The following is an 18,306-nucleotide window of genomic DNA, read 5'->3' as shown; positions in this document are numbered from 1 at the left end:
AAAGGGACCGGAGACGCGTTTCACGGCTTTGAATCAAAATCGCTTCCACATCTGACAGGAAATGCTGCAGGCAGTGAATGAAGGTCAATCCCAACCTGTTAGCGAGATAAAATTGCGACGGGAACTGCATGCAATGAATAACTGGAGTCGGTCGCCTCGCAAGACGCCACTGCTCCCACGGGCACATGAAGACAACAACAGCGACGCTCGCTGTGATTTGTGTACTGGACACTACCGCACCCTGTTACACCTCGATTGGCCTACAAAACCATCTGACTTGAACTCCGTAGAAAATCTGTGGGACGTGCTGGAGCAGCGGCTAAACGCCGGCATCAGCATCCTAACAGTTTCATTTCATATTTTCCACAAAATTAATGAACAAGCACGATAGAAATACAAATGAAATATTCTTTTGACATTCACAAAGGCGTAAATAGAGGTCCACATTGTAGACCACAGTTCTCACTTGTCGCGAAAACGTACTAGCCCTTGCTTTGTATTTTCTTTCCACTTTCTTCGATAAAGTTTGTGTGTATGTTTGTGTGTGTGTGGAACGAAGAGGTTAAAGAAAGGAAGCCAGAAAAGTAGATTCAAGCATCAGCACGCTTGCCTAAGTGCACGCTGATTTTAACTAGCTACCTGCATGAATGAATTTAGAAAAACAGGAATCTAACTCGAAACAAACAACTTTGCGGTCCGCTCGTCACGATGCATACAAATGCGTCTTACGCTTACCATAGCTCTAAAACTCAAAAGCGGTGGATGGCTGATATGGTAGCTGCGAGTAATTAAGTCCCGCCCCGGGCATTTGTGATCATCTGTAGGATGAAATCCTTCCTCTCTGCAGCATTAAGACAAAGTATCCGTTCTCTCAAGGTAGCAGACTAAATGTGTATCTGCTCTGGAGTTCTAACACAGTGTGTCCATCCGTTCTCCTATTCAAAAATCTTCCTGGCTTTTCCAGCATCGGATTCTCTTTTGCCAGTCACTGTAGACCTTCCAAGTTCTGACCAATGGAAAGTTTATATCAATAGTACATTCCCTTCTCCTAAAGAATCTGATGTAATTAACCAGTAATAACAATTCTCTCTTAGAGTGGATTGGAAAACAGAAAATCTCTCCCACCATGAGAGTGGTTCGACATTTTGACTTATGATAAGGACTCCACACATGCACTCATGAGTCTTCCTTTCTGCTACAAAAATAGTTTCGGTGAACCATAATGAGACTGCCTTACAAAATTTAGACATCTACTTCTGCTGACCCCCTCAGAGCCCAACATCTTCTTCTCACACTGTGTGTCTAGTGTTTCACATCCCATTTCAGATTAGTGTCTTTTTCAAAAGCATTCTTTACTGAATTTTCGCAATGGAAGTTCACAACATGCCTAGTTCGTTCCACTCTGGGGCGCCATGACCATATCTAAAAATGCCCGTCGCCTAGTGTATACCTGCGTAAGGAGGCTATAATTTCGCACCTTCAACCACTCACCTACATACTCTGTCATGATTTACAACCAGAATTAGATATCATTTGATAGGTTGTGCATCATATATGTGAATATTTAAAGACAACTGACATTGTCTTGTACATCTTATAAATAGCTGTTAACGCTTATTGCATGAAAGGTGATGGTTTGTCTTCATTATGAAATGGCGCAATGAATGATTGCCTGTGGTAGCAGAGGTTGGAACTCCAGTGGAAACGAAACGGCAGGTGTGGGTGGAAAAGCCCGCACACGTGTGTTGGTCCTGCTTAACACAGGAAGTAGTCCAAGAGGGACGGTCGGGGCACCTGAGCACTGTAGCACAATACAGTTGCGGTCGGCTGGTTTGTAGCGAGGACAGAATGATAAAAGGATAATACTTCGGAAACTCTGAAAATCTCGGGTGCAGCAGACAGGAACAAGGAACCATTACATCGGAAATCATGCAGGCTGGGTTATTTCCGAGGATTTTTACTCTGAGAAGTGTACCATTGTATGAATTCCCAATTAATGGGGATAGGTATTTACTCACAAACGTCCGGCGCTGACGACAAAAGACTAAAATATAGTTGGTCGGCGTTCTGAAGAGTCTGTAGAGAGGGAGTCTCTGTGGTTTCGAGAATATGATTCACCTTCTGCAATTACGAGGGAGGTGAGCCGAGCTTTGCTGGGAAGCCAGAGGTGGAGAGAAAGGGTCTTCCGTTTTGAGCATCCATGTTTCACGGTCGCTCAGTATCAGCTTTTGTTGGTACTGACGGACTTGCTGTCTTTGCTCTCAAGAGTTTTCATAGTTAGAACTGTTAGACACTGTACTGTTGCGAATTTATAGAATTCTGGACTTTGCCTCCATGTAGGGAGTCGTCGTTGGGAACACAGCGTTCAGTGATTGAGAGCACTTCTTCTGTCTGTACTCACTTTGAGACGTAATCTGAATTCCGTCCTTGTCTGTAGAACACAGAGAGGAGAAGACAGTATTAGATTATACTAGTCACAGGACCGCCTTCTGCCGTCCGAGTGTTTCAATGAGATTTTTTATTTTGTGGCTAGAGTTCTTCCACAGTCGCAGACGTGTACGAGAACCATCACTCAGACGCACCGGACTCAGTACATACGGCGATATTGCTAATTGCTTCGGATTATTAGGGCTATAAAGCAAAACAGCTGTGAACACGTAAGTTTTATTTCCAATGAGGATGCACACCACTGTAGATCATCTCTGAAAGTAGTGTCTTCTAGTGTTTGGTACGTAGATGATGCCAGTCATCTCGCGTTATTTATATTAGATCACGTAGCCATAAAAAGGATCAGATTTGGGCAATTGATCATTAATATTGCTTAGGAAATTGATTTGTACCTCTTTATGTCCATTGGACATTGATATATAAACATTTGTAATATATAAAGAGGTTTTAATGTACAATAATTGTATAAGGAGAAACAACATTTATCATTTAGTAGTTACTAGTTTCCTTAATCATGCATTTATGTTTATGTTGTAAGTTGTATCTTAAAGAGCAAGAAGGAGGAAATAATATCATCATTAAGGGGTCCTAAGTTCTGCTTCAGGGGGTAGTCAGACAGGGCCAAATCTTCATTATCGGGTTCAGTATTTTCCAATGCGCACTTTCATTTTTCACCCACTTAGAATAACATCTTGGACCTGCAAGCAACTTTGCCTTTTAACTCCGAACATTTTTACGACACCCTTGCCATTGGACCATGGCGTCCTTCACTTTCCCACCGCCGCCAGCGGTCCATCTTACAGAAAAATATTACACACATTTTTCACTAAATAGAAACTAATTTGAAGAGCACTTATTAAATTTGCAATCATTAGTGATTGTTTCATTTCCACTCACATTTTCATCAGTCTCTATTAATTTAAAAAAAATGGCTCTGAGTACTATGGGACTTTATATCTGAGGTCATCATCCCCCAGTCTTAGAACTACTTAAATCTAACCAACCTAAGGACATCACACACATCCATGCCCGAGGCAGGATTCGAACCTGCGACCGTAGCAGCAGCGCGGTTCCGGACTGAAGCGCCTAGGAACGCTCGGCCACAACGGCCCGCTCTAGTAATTTGAATGAATTTGTTAGTCTAATTACAATAATGGGCAATAGTTAGATTACAGTGTAGTTTTGGAAAAACATTTAATATGTGAAATTTTATGTGACAGTGCGCTGGGAAGACAAGTGCTGGCACGTCTAATTTCTTCACTGAATCAAAAGGTGTCAGGCAGGGCTGTGCTCCATCCTGTGCAAGATCTATACAGAATACCACTGACGTCGCAAATGGCGGTGGTTTGGGGTCAGTGGAATGAACGCTCCAGGGCGTCTGGCTCAAAGCTGTCCATGAAGTAACCGATTGGTAACATTTCATTTGCGCGGACGGTTGGCCGTGCGGTCTAACGCACGGCTTTCCAGGCGGGAAGGAGCGCCTGGTCCCCGGCACGAATCCGCCTGTCGGTTTTCTGTCGAGGTCCGGTGTGCCGGCCAGTCTGTGCATGGTTTTTAGGCGGTTTTCCACCTGCCTCGGCGAATGCGGGCTGGTTCCCCTTATTCCGCCTCAGTTACACTATGTCGGCGATTGCTGCGCAAGCAAGTTCTCCACGTATGAGTACGCCACCATTACTCTACCACGCAAACATAGGGGTTACACTCGTCTGGTATGAGACGTTCCCTGTGGGGTCCACTGGGGCCGAACCGCACAATAACCCTGGGTTCGGTGAGGGTCGGTGGAGGAGTGAAGTGGACTGCGGTAGTCGTCGTGGGGTTGTGGACCACTGCGACTGTGACGGGGACGGAGCCTCTCCGTCGTTTCTAGGTTAGTTAGGTTAGGTTAGTGTTGTTTAACGTCCCGTCGACAACGAGGTTATTAGAGACGCAGCGCAAGCTCGGGTTAGGGAAGGATGGGGAAGGAAATTGGCCGTGCCCTTTCAAAGGAACCATCCCGGCATTTGCCTGAAACGATTTAGGGAAATCACGGAAAACCTAAATCGGGATGGCTGGAGACGGAATTGAACCGTCGTCCTCCCGAATGCGAGTCCAGTGTGCTAACCACTGCGCCACCTCGCTCGGTCGTCGTTTCTAGGCCCCCGGTTAACATACCATACTATACAATACAGTACAATACAATACAACAGTTCATTGTGTCACTGTGGTGACCTCTGCTGTGCAGGTTGTTCCTGCAGACAGTACGATCCGCCAGAATCATAGGCAGAACATGACGGTCTTCAATCTCGGTAGTGGCACGTAGCTACCCGGAAATCCAGCCTCCTAGCGACCGTACATTCTCGTGACGACCGCTGCTACCAGTCGGGTACAGTGGCTACATTTCTGCCAATTGTTTCTCCAGTATTGCAGAAGGAACATCCAGCTCTTCGTAGCTCTATTATGTGACCTCCTTGGAACTCAGTGAGGTGCTGATGAAAGCATCTTTATCGCTTTAAAGGCATTCTTGACTTAAATTAACTCACCAAATCAAAACTCAAAGGTGACTAATGATCACGACCGTTACCGCCTGTATTTAAAACAAATTTGATTTGCATCCTCGTTGTGACGCAGCCTAAGTCGAAACAAGGCCCCGGGAGTAGACAACATCCCTTTAGAACAAATGACAGCATTGGGACAGCCAGGCCTATCAAAACTCTACCATTTAGTGAGCGAGATGTATGAGACAGGCGAAATACCCTTCGACTTCAAGAAGAATATAATAATTCCAATCCCAAAGAAAGCAGGTGTTGACAGATGTGAAAATTACCGAACTATCAGTTTAATAAGTCACAGCTGAAAAATACTTACGCGAATTGTTTACAGACGAATGGAAAAACTAGTAGATGCTGACCTCGGGGAAGATCAGTTTGGATTCCGTAGAAATGTTGGAACACGTGACGCAATACTGGCCCGTATGACTTATCTTAGATAAAAGATTAAGGAAAGGCAAACGTATGTTTCTAGCATTTGTAGACTTAGAGAAAGTTTTCACAATGTTGACTGGAATACTCTCTTTCAAATTTTGAAGGTGGCAGAGGTAAAATACAGGGAGCGAAAGGCTGTTTACAATTTGTACAGAAACCCGATGGCAGTTATAAGAGTCGAGGGACATGAAAGGGAAGCAGTGGTTGGGAAGAGAGTGAGACAGGGTTGTAGAATATCCCTGATGTTATTCAATCTGTATATTGAGCAAGCAGTAAAGGAAACAAAACAAAAATTCGGAGTAGGAATTGAAATCGATGAAGAAGAAATACAAGCTTTGAGGTTGGCCGATGACATTGTAATTCTGTCAGAGACAGCAAAGGACCTGAAAGAGCAGCTGAATGGAATGTAAAGTGTCTTGAAAGGAGGATACAAGATGAACATCAACAGAAGCAAAATGAGGATCCTGGAATGTAGTCGAATTAAATCTGGAGATGCTGCGGGAATTATATTAGGAAATGGCACGCTTAAAGTAGTAAAGGAGTTTTGATATTTGGGGAGTAATAACTGATGATGGTCAAAGTAGAGAGGATATAAAATGTAGACTGGCAATGGAAAGGAAAGCGTTTCTGAGGAAGCGGAAATTGTTAACATCGAGTATAGATTTAAGTATCAGGAAGTCGTTTTTGAAAGTATTTGTATGGAGTGTAGCCATGTACGCAAGTGAAACGTGGACGATAAATAGTTTGGACAAGAAGACAATAGAAGCTTTCGAAATGTGGTGCTACAGAAGAATGCTGAAGATTACATGGGTAGATCACCTAACTAATGAGGAGGCATTGAACAGAATTGGAGAGAGGAGAAAGTTGTGACACAACTTGACTAGAAGAAGGCATCGGTTGGTATGACATGCACTGAGACATCGAGGGATCACCAGTTTAGTATTGGAGGACAGCGTGGAGGGTAAAAATCGTAGACGGAGACCTAGAGATGAATACACTAAAGAGATTCAAAAGGATGTGGGTTGCAGTAGGTACTGGGAGATGATGAAGCTTGCACAGGATAGAGTAGAATGGAGAGCTGCATCAAACCAGTCTCAGGACTGGAGATCACAACAACGGTGGCGCTTCTAACACCGCACTTATGCAGCTAGCACGAAATTTGAATAGACGTCATCTTTGAGATGTAGAAACACGCGTACAAACTTTTGTCTGTGTCGCACCACTCCTTCATTTTGTTGTGATAATTTTTCCCGTCAGTGTACATTCTCATTCCTCTGAGCCAAGTTCGTGAGTTTTTTGTCACTGGCTATTCACTGTGTAAGAGAGCCTTTGCTATTAAATGAGAAAATGAATATATCTGTTTACAAATTACTCAGCTGTGCAGAATATAGTGTTGTTCTTTAGTAGTTAGATTTTACTAATTCGGCAAATATATCAGAACTTTCCGTCTAATAAAAATAAAACGTGCTTTTCTTCAGTTAAATACTGGAAATGAATAACTCTTTCTTTCGCTTCACTTCTCAGATAATCACTTTTCCGTAGCAATTAGCAACCTGACCAACTAATTATGACTAAACTTGCGGTAGAGCTTTTAAATGGAGCGAATATCGATTATGAGATGTGAAGTCTGGCATCCAATACCGCTTTTCTAAAATCGTTACTGGAATTTGGTACAACCAACCAGAAGCTGTTCTGGGGAATCGGTTAACAGGAAACCAGATCTGGGAGTTCCATTTGAAGAAGAGTGTGCGCCCTCCATCGTGATCTAGGTCACACGTGGTCGCTTCGTTTTGTCAGAACACATCTGTGTGTTGCGCCCGACGCTTCTACGGATGAATACCAAGAACTGTGAAGTGTAATCGCCTCTGCTGTGGCACGCGCGCACTGACACATCTTTATACATCCGTCCTCGTTTAGGGTTCGTTTAAATCACTTGATGCGAATTCCTGGTGGGTTCTAGCCTTGTAACATTAACCAAAACGGCCTTGCTGTGCTGGTACTGCGAACGGCTGAAAGCAAGGGGAAACTACGGCCGTAATTTTTCCCGAGGGCATGCAGCTTTACTGTATGATTAAATGATGATGGCGTCCTCTTGGGTAAAATATTCCGGAGGTGAAATAGTCCCCCATTCGGATCTCCGGGCGGGGACTATTCAAGAGGATGTCGTTATCAGCAGAAAGAAAACTGGCGTTCTACGGATCGGAGCGTGGAATGTCAGATCCCTTAATCGGGCAGGTAGGTTAGAAAATTTAAAAAGGGAAATGGATAGGTTAAAGTTAGATGCAGTGGGAATTAGTGAAGTTCGGTGGCAGGAGGAATAAGACTTTTGGTCAGGAGAATACAGGGCTATAAATGCAAAATCAAATAGGGGTAATGCAGGAGTGGGTTTGATAATGAATAGGAAAATAGGAATGCATGTAAGCTACTACAAACAGCATAGTGAACGCATTATTGTGGCCAAGATAGATACGAAGCCCACACCTACTACACTAGTACAAGTTTATATGCCACCTAGCTCTGCAGATGACGAGGAAATTGAAGAAATGTATGATGAAATAAAAGAAATTATTCAGATAGTGAAGGGAGATGAAAATTTAATAGTCATGGGTGACTGGAATTCAGTAGTAGGAAAAGGGAGAGAAGGAAACATAGTAGGTAATTATGGACTGGGGCAAAGAAATGAAAGAGGAAGCCGCCTGGTAGAATTTTGCACAGAGCACAACTTAATCATAGGTAACACTTGGTTCAAGAATCATAAAAGAAGGGTGTATACATGGAAGAAGTCTGGAGATACTAAAAGGTATCAGATAGATTATATAATGGTAAGACAGAGATTTAGGAACCAGGTTTTAAATTGTAAGACATTTCCAGGGGCAGATGTGGACTCTGACCACAATCTATTGGTTATGACCTGTAGATTAAAACTGAAGAAACTGCAAAAAGGTGGGAATTTAAGGAGATGGGACCTGGATAAACTAAAAGAACCAGAGGTTGTACAGAGTTTCAGCGAGAGCATAAGGGAGCAATTGATAGGAATGGGGAAAAGAAATACAGTAGAAGAAGAATGGGTAGCTTTGAGGGATGAAGTAGTGAAGGCAGCAGAGGATCAAGTAGGTAAAAAGACGAGGGCTACTAGAAATCCTTGGGTAACAGAAGAAATATTGAATTTAATTGATGAAAGGAGAAAATATAAAAATGCTTTAAATGAGGCAGGCAAAAAGGAACACAGACGTCTCAAAAATGAGATCGACAGGAAGTGCAAAATGGCTAAGCAGGGATAGCTAGAGGACAAACGTCAGGATGTAGAGGCTTATCTCACTAGGGGTAAGATAGATACTGCCTACAGGAAAATTAAAGAGAACCACTTGCATGTATATTAAGAACACAGATGGAAACCCAGTTATAAGCAAAGAAGGGAAAGCAGAAAGGTGGAAGGAGTATATAGAGGGTCTATACAAGGGCGATGTACTTGAAGACAATATTACGGAAATGGAAGAGGATGTAGATGAAGACGAAATGGGAGATACGATACTACGTGAAGAGTTTGACAGAGCACTGGAAGACCTGAGTCGAAACAAGGCCCCCGGAGTAGACAACATTCCATTGGAACTACTGACGGCCTTGGGAGAACCAGTCCTGACAAAACTCTACCATCTGGTGAGCAAGATGTATGAGACAGGCGAAATACCCTCAGACTTCAAGAATAATATAATAATTCCAATCCGAAAGAAAGCAGGTGTTGACAGATGTGAAAATTACCGAACTATCAGTTTAATAAGTCACAGTTGCAAAGTACTAACGCGAATTCTTTTTTGTACAGAAACCAGATGGCGGTTATTAGAGTCTTGGGACATGAAATGGAAGCAGTGGTTGGGAAGGGAGTGAGACAGGGTTGTAGCCTCTCCCCGATGTATTCAATCTGTATATTGATCAAGTAATAAAGGGAACAAAAGAAAAATTTGGAGTAGGTATTAAAATCCATGGAGAAGAAATAAAAACTTTGTGGTTCGCCGATGACATCGTAATTCTGTCAGAGATAGCAAAGGACTTGGAGGAGCATTTGAATGGAATGGATAGTGTCTTGAAAGGAGGATATAGGATGAACATCAACAAGAGCAAAACGAAGATAATGGAATGTAGACGAATTAAGTCGGGTGATGCTGAGGGAATTAGATTAGGAAATGAGACACTTAAAGTAGTAAAGGAGTTTTGCTATTTGGGGAGCAAAATAACTGATGATGGTCGAAGTAGAGAGGATATAAAATGTAGACTGGCAATGGCAAGGAAAGCGTTTCTGAAGAAGAGAAATTTATTAACATCGAGTCTAGATTTAAGGGTCAGGAAGTCATTTCTGAAAGTATTTGTATGGAGTGTACCCATGTATGGAAGTGAAACATGGACGATAAATAGTTTGGACAAGAAGACAATAGAAGCTTTCGAAATGCGGTGCTACAGAAGAATGCTGAAGATTAGATGGGTAGATCACCTAACTAATCAGGAGGCATTGAACAGAATTGGAGAGAGGAGAAAGTTGTGACACAACTTGAGTAGAAGAAGGCATCGGTTGGTATGACATGTTCTGAGACATCGAGGGATCACCAATTTAGTATTGGAGGGCAGCGTAGAGGGTAAAAATCGTAGAGGGAGACCAAGAGATGACTACACTAAGCAGATTCAGAAGGATGTGGGTTGCAGTGGGTTCTGGAAGATGAAGAAGCTTGCACAGGCAGAGTAGCATGGAGAGCTGCATCAAACCAGTCTCTGGACTGCGGACCACAATAACAACAACAACAACACAACCTTTTCGACAAGTAACAATTTGCTACTGCCAGTAAATATATATTTACGGTACGTCTTATTACAAAATTCAAAACAAATATTTTTCACAATGTATAAATATTCCACATTTAACGCAAATCTCTCTGTCTTGGAATTGCTGCCACATTTCTAGCATTTTGAGGCATTGCTTGCCTCAACAGATTTCGTTATTTGGCTAACATTGTAAAACCTAACTTCTGAAATTAGTTACAACACAGCTCATTTTAGCTTTCTGTTCACATTTTGTACGAGATCTACACCTTCACTGTCAGAGGAACTCACTGTACAAGGACGTGGTCCTCTCCTAGCTGTAGCCACGACGTCTTAACGTTCTTATTGTTTATCAGTCAGTTTCATCAAGCTCAGCAGGGAGAATTCGTATCTTCTCAGTCACATAGTTCCACATTGCTGTCATTAAGAACAACTAACTGTTCATCAGTTAATGTTTCATGCATTGCTGTAGAGTGTAGAAAAAACGGTTGTTTCCATTATCGAAGACCAACATGAAATTAGTAAATGTGCATTATGACCTGAGGTCCACTTACGATGGCCTTCAGAAAATGGGTTATTTCATAGTTACGAACAAAATTTATACAAATCTGAATTAATGATGTACGTCTAGAATAGTAAACGTTAGGTAAAAACACAAATTCTCACTCTGATACTTAGGCATAATAATTATTTACATATCTTTTTCATTAGTAGACGTAACCATATCCTGCGTACGAACAACTATAAGCTAAGGCACAAATTGTTCCTTGCAAGGTGCTGCGCTCTGATTTTAAAATGAAGAATTAGAAGGTCCATACTCACAAATCATCAGTCCATAAACGGAATAACATACCTATTTAAGGAGACAATAAATCATGAACAAAGGTGTGAACCGAGGAACGAAGAGATTAAGCATGATGACGTGGCGTTGCTGTATAGCTATTGGCCCCAGGGTGAAACAATGTAAGCCATCACAACATACTTTAGCATTGAGGGTGAATAGTAATCGAGTTTGAGTATGTTGGAGGTGACCGCTTTTAGAACCTGACGATGTTGATGAGGCAACTAGCCTTCCGTTTGCGGCATATGGATTGTGTTATGCAAGTATATATTAATTATATTTAACATAGCACTAAAAAGTGTGTTATGTCCATACAGGTTTATTCATAACATCCACAAAATAGAACGGCTACCAAAATACAGCAGAGCAGACAATGGTGTGTATGCTTCAGTCATCTGTCCATCCTTCGATGGCCACTAGCAGATACTGTTATAAAATGATTCTTGCTTGTCAGACATGTAATACAGAATTTTCTTCACAACACCTTTTTTTTTTCTTAACAGAACCACTATATGCTTGTTTATCCGGACATGACCCCTTCTCTGACTCAGTACCAATCTAATGAGCACATCTGTTGATGGGACATAACCCTTTTTTGTACGAAACAATGCGTACAGATATAAAGTTCAGGTATCACCAGTAAATGCAATTTGAAGAGAAAAAGTAGACGTGACTCCTTTTCCATCTTACTGATTCAATTAAAAAGTCAATACATTCTCACAGACAGATTTATCTGATAAATGATTTGTATGTTGTGCCTAACGTTTTTTATGTGTTCACACATTGACAAAGAAATTGTAAATCGAGAGAGGGAGTTGTGACATTAGGCTTGATAACGAAGACAAGGCTTAAGAATCATCGAGACACTTTTGTAGGATTTGTTGGTGAAGAAAAAGCGTCAATACAAGGGGCGTTCGATAACTACTGCAACACTTTTTTTTTCTCAAGCAGGTTGGTTTTATTTAGGATTCCAATACAGCATACTATCCGTCAGTCGTTTAGCTAAAAAGCCCTATTTTTCAACATAATCTCGTTTCAGTGCTAAAGCCTTGCACCACCTCACTGGGACGGACTGTGTGGGAGCGTGTTACCACTGTATTTGCGATGTCAGAGCCAACGCCGTACTGTATCATTAACCCACTCATCATCCACGTACTGCTTTCCGCGGAGTGCATCCTTCATTGGGTAAAACCGACGGAGGTCGGAAGGTGCGAGATCCGAGCTGTAGGGAGGTTACAAAAAACCAGTCCAATGAAATGTTGTGAGCTCTTGTCGGGTGCGCGGTCTTGTTTGAGGCCTTACGTCGTCATGGAGAAGGAGAAGTTCGGTTGCGTTTTTGTGGCGGTAACACGTTAAGATGTTCCTTCAATCTCCTGAGGGTAGCGTAGTACTCTTCAGAGTCGATCGTTGCACCGTGAGGGAGAACATCAAACAGAATTATCCTATCCCTTCACAGTCCCAGAAGACCGCCGGCATGACTTCTGCCGCTGAGGGTGCGGCTTTGAACGTTTTCTCCGGAGGGAAGGTGGAGTGACGCCACTCCGTCTGTCCGTCCAAGTCATAAACCCATGTTTCATCAGCAGTTAAGACCTTCGTCGAAAAATATTCGCGATCGGCCACGTAACGGGCAAGTGGCTCCGCACAAATGGTCCTTCGTTGCCCTTGATGATCTGTTAGCCGGCGAGGAACGCATTGTGTGCACACCTTTGAGAACCCCAGCCGGTGGACGAGTGTGTCGGCAATACTGACAGAGACGTCCAGTTTAGTAGCAAGGTGTTTCACCTGGAGTCAGAGTGTCCGCACGTTCCAACATTGCAAGAGCCACAGCTGTGAGCGGACACGTTCGCCCGAACTTGTTGCGATGATGACAGACGCGTCTCCCAAAGACTCGCCGAGCTGTCGTTCAGTGCCAGGTCTCCGTAGACGTTTTGCTGGCGCCTATGAGTATCTGCGACGCTCTGGTTTTGCGGCAAAAGAAACTCAACGACAGCTCTCTGCTTGTAACGAACTTCCGTTACAGGCGCCATTTTGAAAGCTACGTAGAGCACCGCCACCTATCGAAACTTCATGAAACTAAAGAGGCTGGAATTTTGAAAATTTGTGGTAAGTTCCTATGGGACCAAACTGCCTGAGGTCACCGGTCCTCAAGATTACATACTACTTAGTCTAGCTTAAACTAACTTACGCTAAGGACAATACACACACACACACACACACACACACACACACACACGCCCGAGGGAGGAATCGAACCTCTGACGGGGGTAAGCCGCGCGAACCGTGGCAAGGCGCCTCACAGGTCAGACCGCACTGCTACCCAACGCAGAGTTGTAGAGGCTGAAGCAGGAATATTCCACGATGCCGACAACAAATTTCACATTCCTTTCAACTGAAATTGGACGAGAAAAAACTTGTTACATTACGTATTGAAGGACCCTCGCAAGATGGAGCAAAGCGAAATTCGCAGTACACTGGATACACGCTAAAGGGAGAGGGGTGAATGCTGTTATGATTTTCATACCGAAGACTGCTTTGGTGCACCTCTCCTTGCTGGCCTTTTCTGTTCATTTCTGCGTAACTACTGCGAACTATATTCAATTGAACGTCAACACAGTAACTATGCCGTGGTCTCCCTCCACAGTTTTTAGACGCAACAGTTCCCTCAATTACGAAATCAACTAATTGACGTGTCCTGTTAACCGATACCCTTATTTATTCAAGGTGTGCTATAAGTTTCTTTTTTCCTGTAATCGAGTCAGCACCTTTTCCTTAGCTATTAGATCTACCCATCTAATCTTCAGCTTCCTTCTGTAGCACTACATTTTAAAAGCTTTTGTACTCTTCTTGTGTGAGTTGTTGCGATCTACTTCCATTCAATGGTACACTACATCCATAACATCACAGAAGACTTCCTAAAACTTCAGTTTATATTCGATGATAACATATTGCTCTTACACAAACACTTTTCTTTCTATTAGCAGTCTGCTTTTTATATCCCCTCTACTTCGCCTATCGTTAGTTTATTTGCTGCCCAAACAGCAAAACTAATCTACTTATTAGTGCGTACTTTCTTAATTCTTCAGTATCGCCTGATTTAATTCGATTACATTCAGTTACTCATGTTTTACTTTTGTTGATATTGATCATATAACCTCGTTTCAGGACACTGTATATTCCAGTCAACTGATCGTCCAAATCCTTTACTCTCCCTGAATGAAATGCAATGTATTGTCTAAACCTCATAGCTTTTATTTCTTCCTTCTGAACTTTAACTCGGTTTCCAAATTTCCCCTTGATTTCCTTTCCTGCTTGGTCAATGTACAGATTGAATGACATCGGATAGAGTCTTCGACCATGTGTCACTCCCTTCTCAACTGTTACCCCCCCATTAATGTTTTTCGACTCTTATTACTGCAGTCTGGTTCCTGTAAAACTCGTAGACAACGTTTTACTCCTGTACATTATTCATACTCGGTTCAGAATTCCAAAGAGTGTATTTCAGTCAACACTGTCAAATTCATTGAGTCTACAAATGACGTTAAGGTAAATTTGTCTTTCTTCAACCTGTTTTATGCGATAAATCGCAGAATTGGCATTGCCCTTCGTGTTTCTGCAGTTCTCCAAAAGTCAAACTGATCCTCCCTTTGTTTGGTTTCTTCAGTTCTTTCTAGTCTTCTATAAATAATTCGTCTCAATATTTTGCAGTCATACCTTATTAAAGGTTGGTTCTGTAATATTTATACTTTTCAGCACATGCCTTCTACAGAATTGGAGATTTTACTTTATTCTCTAAAGTTTGAGAGTATTTCACCTGTCTGATACATCTTGCATACCAGAGGCAACAGAGTTTTCGTGGTGTTTTCCCAAATGTCTCAATAATTCTGAGGAAATGTCTGGTCCAGGCACTTCATATCGACTTAGATGTTTCAGTGATCAGTCGAATTTTCTCGCAGTAACATACTCCAACTCATTTTCATCTACTTTCTCTGTGCTTTCCATTATATTCTCTTCAAGTTTGTTTTCTTTGTATAGACCCGCTAAACGTGCCTCCAACATTTCTACCGTCCTTTCTTTCTGCAGTACTGGCTTCCCATGTGACCTTTTGACATATTAATGAGTACAAGCGATATGTCCGATGACAAAATCATCTTCGCATCAACCCATTAAACGGAAGTCAGTTGTTACCTTCTTCAGTATGTAGAGTGCAAGTCACAGAACAGCAGCCAATATAAAAGTGGATATTTCAGTAATATCACAGAAGTGAACAAACGTCTTTAACCCTTTCATCGACAGGTAACACTGTACAGACGTATCGTAAACAGCAATTTCGATTATATCTACGAAAATTATCGGTTCCATTACCTCGTTCTATGCATGTTGTTTTCAGTGGCATAATGGGTCCTGTTATTTTATTTTTATTATCAACGACGCAGCACTGAGGATGCCATATAGTCTGCACTAACAATTTTTATTTGTGAAAGATTTATGCTGTGACACTTTCCGTGAATATGCTCACCATCACATTTATTGTCAGATAGATGTATCTCGCACGTTTTCCTCCTTTGCTATAGAGGTTCCATAACTGTAAGAAACTCATGGCGTTGTATAAAAATTACTTACTTCAAATAATTACTAGTTGTGAGACATTGCCAACACAAATTAGGTTGCAACAGTAAATACTTAAAGCAACCTTAGAAAAAAGTAACGTGAATATTCATAATCTCCCTAACCAACGTAGGATTGTAGACTTTTCTTTGCATGGCACTCGCGTTATTTTTATTGTTCCTAAAACCTCTGTACTACGAATCAGGATTTCCAAAACTCAAGCTAGCAGCTTCCCAAATACTTATTCTCCGCTCCATCAGTGGGAGAATAGAATGGTGGCCTAAGGTAATCAAACAAAGAAAATAATCAAAACATCCGTCTACAGCCGCCTTGAGTTATCTACAAAACACGTCGTTATCTCCTATCTTTGCCTCCTACGGCCATGAGTTAACAACTTTAATGCGTGGAAAGGTTAAAGATGCAACAGCGCCTGTAACGATAGATTGGACAGTATCAGTTCCATTTTCTTGCATCGACACCGAACAGTATGTAATGTAATCGCAGACACTGCACAAGGCACAATATCTACGTAAATGCCGAACAGTAACACTGTAGATTTGTAGAAGGCATACGTACACCACCAGACAATGTGAAAATACTATGCTAAGATAAAAAATTACCTTTTTTGCATGTCATGTGATGTGCGTAGGTAGAACACACTGTTTTATACAATTACAACTCAGACACAGTGTGCTGAAATAGACCAGTGTCAGATAAGCATAATATGTGTTCCTGCATGCGACGAGCGTTGTACGTGTCCGTACAGATGTGTTTGACACTTTGCAGTCTGTGATTAGTTTCTGTTGTTCAGATGTCCTCTTCATATCAGCAGGAATAATATACACAAGAAAACCTCTCCATAGATTGGGATACTGTACAGAAGAATATTAGTAACAAAATACTAATTATGAGAGTACGGCGACATAGCAGCGGGCTGTTAACGGCTTTGTAGAAACAAGAAGAGGCAGAACGCTACCGGCCTGGCTGACTGACACTTGTGTCTGAGCTGTGGATTTGCTGACACGGCAGTCCATAGATTTACTTCCAAACGCTATAGAGACATATGGGCACGAATAAATCAGCATCTAGCATTTCTCAGAAGAAATGACGGTAGATTCATCACTACAGAAGAGTTAACTGCTCCAGATGAGACACACTTTCCGAAAGAATACGCAGTCATTTTGCTCTGTGGAAATTTCGTTAATTTTGTCACTCATAAAAGATGCTCGGAAGGCATGAAATACTACAAATGTCATGTCGCGACAGAATTCTATAAACGACACAACAAAAAGAACTACAAGAAAGAATTTGGCAACATGTTACGAATAATATTTGGCACCGGCGGAACAGGATGATGTGTTGCAGGAGACATTGCAGTACAGAAACTTGCAATTCAGAAGCGTGGACATTATGCATAAATTTACTCTTCGGTCGAATGTTTTATCGATGTGATACATGCTATCCCTTGACACAAACTTCCAAAAGAATGTAAAAATCCCCATACCGATATTGCCTTCATTTATTAATTTAGTTTTCATTCTTATTAAATTTTCTTTTAATTTTTCTGTGAAGAATTTCCAATACCTTTGCAACAACTACTTATATAAGAAAGGAGATTGGTTGGTTGTTTTGGGGAAGGAGACCAGACAGCGAGGTCATCGGTCTCATCGGATTAGGGAAGGATGGGGAAGGAAGTCGGCCGTGCCCTTTGAAAGGAACCATCCCGGCATTTGCCTGGAGCGATTTAGCGAAATCACGGAAAACCTAAATCAGGACGGCCGGACGCGGGATTGAACCGTCGTCCTCCCGAATTAAGAAAGGAGAAGATTATTATTTTCCCCTAAGAAGAACATTGCTTTGAGTTTATTTTTGTACTTGAAATATGCTTCTCTGACATTTAATGTACTTAAACTGCTTTTTGATTAACTGTACTCCGAATAGTTTTTATTTTATTTTTAATACTTGTGTGAAAATTATTTTTTAAACACAATGCCTTGTCAATAAAGTGTTCATTAAAGCATTGTCGTCTTACAACTCACTCTGCCAAAGGTGCCGGGTTTACTTGCTTTATCATGGTAATATTCCACCTTAGTCTGACAATCCCGATTTATGTTTTCTATGATTTTTCTAAATACTTGAGGCAAATGCCGGGATAATCTTTTGTAGGGCACAGCCGAGTGAGTTCACCATCCTTCCGTAATCCGATGGGACCGATGACCACGCTGTTTGGTCCTCTCCCCTGAATCAACCAACCATCCTCCTTACTTTGGGTCTCTTCTTTCAGATGCTTCCCACTGTCAACATCAAAAATTATTGGCCCGTGGGGGGATCGAACCCACGACCTTCGCGTTATTAGCACGACGCTCTAACCAACTGAGCTAACGGGCCGCATGCTGATTGCTAACCCGGTTATGGTATATCAATACTATATCGTAGTGCGTGATTAGTTCGTAATTAAGGGATTTACTGTTAAAAGAATCATCCTAACGTCTGCATGTGTTCATTACAGGGAAGGCAAATCATGATAGCCTCCTTGGAATCTGAATCTGCTCCTGGCGAATGGCAGTACAGTACCTCATCTTGCCTCAGTGTGCCGTCTTGTGGGGTGTCATTGCCATATAATACTGTTAGTTAAAAGAATCA

At 41.9% G+C, this 18,306-nt stretch overlaps 1 non-coding gene across 1 annotated transcript; it reads right to left on the bottom strand.

Moving 5' to 3' along the window:
- Positions 1-17,977: 17,977 nt before the first annotated feature.
- Trnai-aau (transfer RNA isoleucine (anticodon AAU)) lies at positions 17,978-18,051 on the bottom strand. Its single transcript has one exon. It is a non-coding gene; the product is annotated as a tRNA-Ile (tRNA).
- Positions 18,052-18,306: the final 255 nt, after the last annotated feature.

The sequence above is a fragment of the Schistocerca gregaria genome, chromosome 7 (assembly GCF_023897955.1).
Source record: "Schistocerca gregaria isolate iqSchGreg1 chromosome 7, iqSchGreg1.2, whole genome shotgun sequence".
NCBI classification, from domain to species: domain Eukaryota; kingdom Metazoa; phylum Arthropoda; class Insecta; order Orthoptera; family Acrididae; genus Schistocerca; species Schistocerca gregaria.
This window is presented reverse-complemented; position numbering and strand designations above follow the sequence as displayed.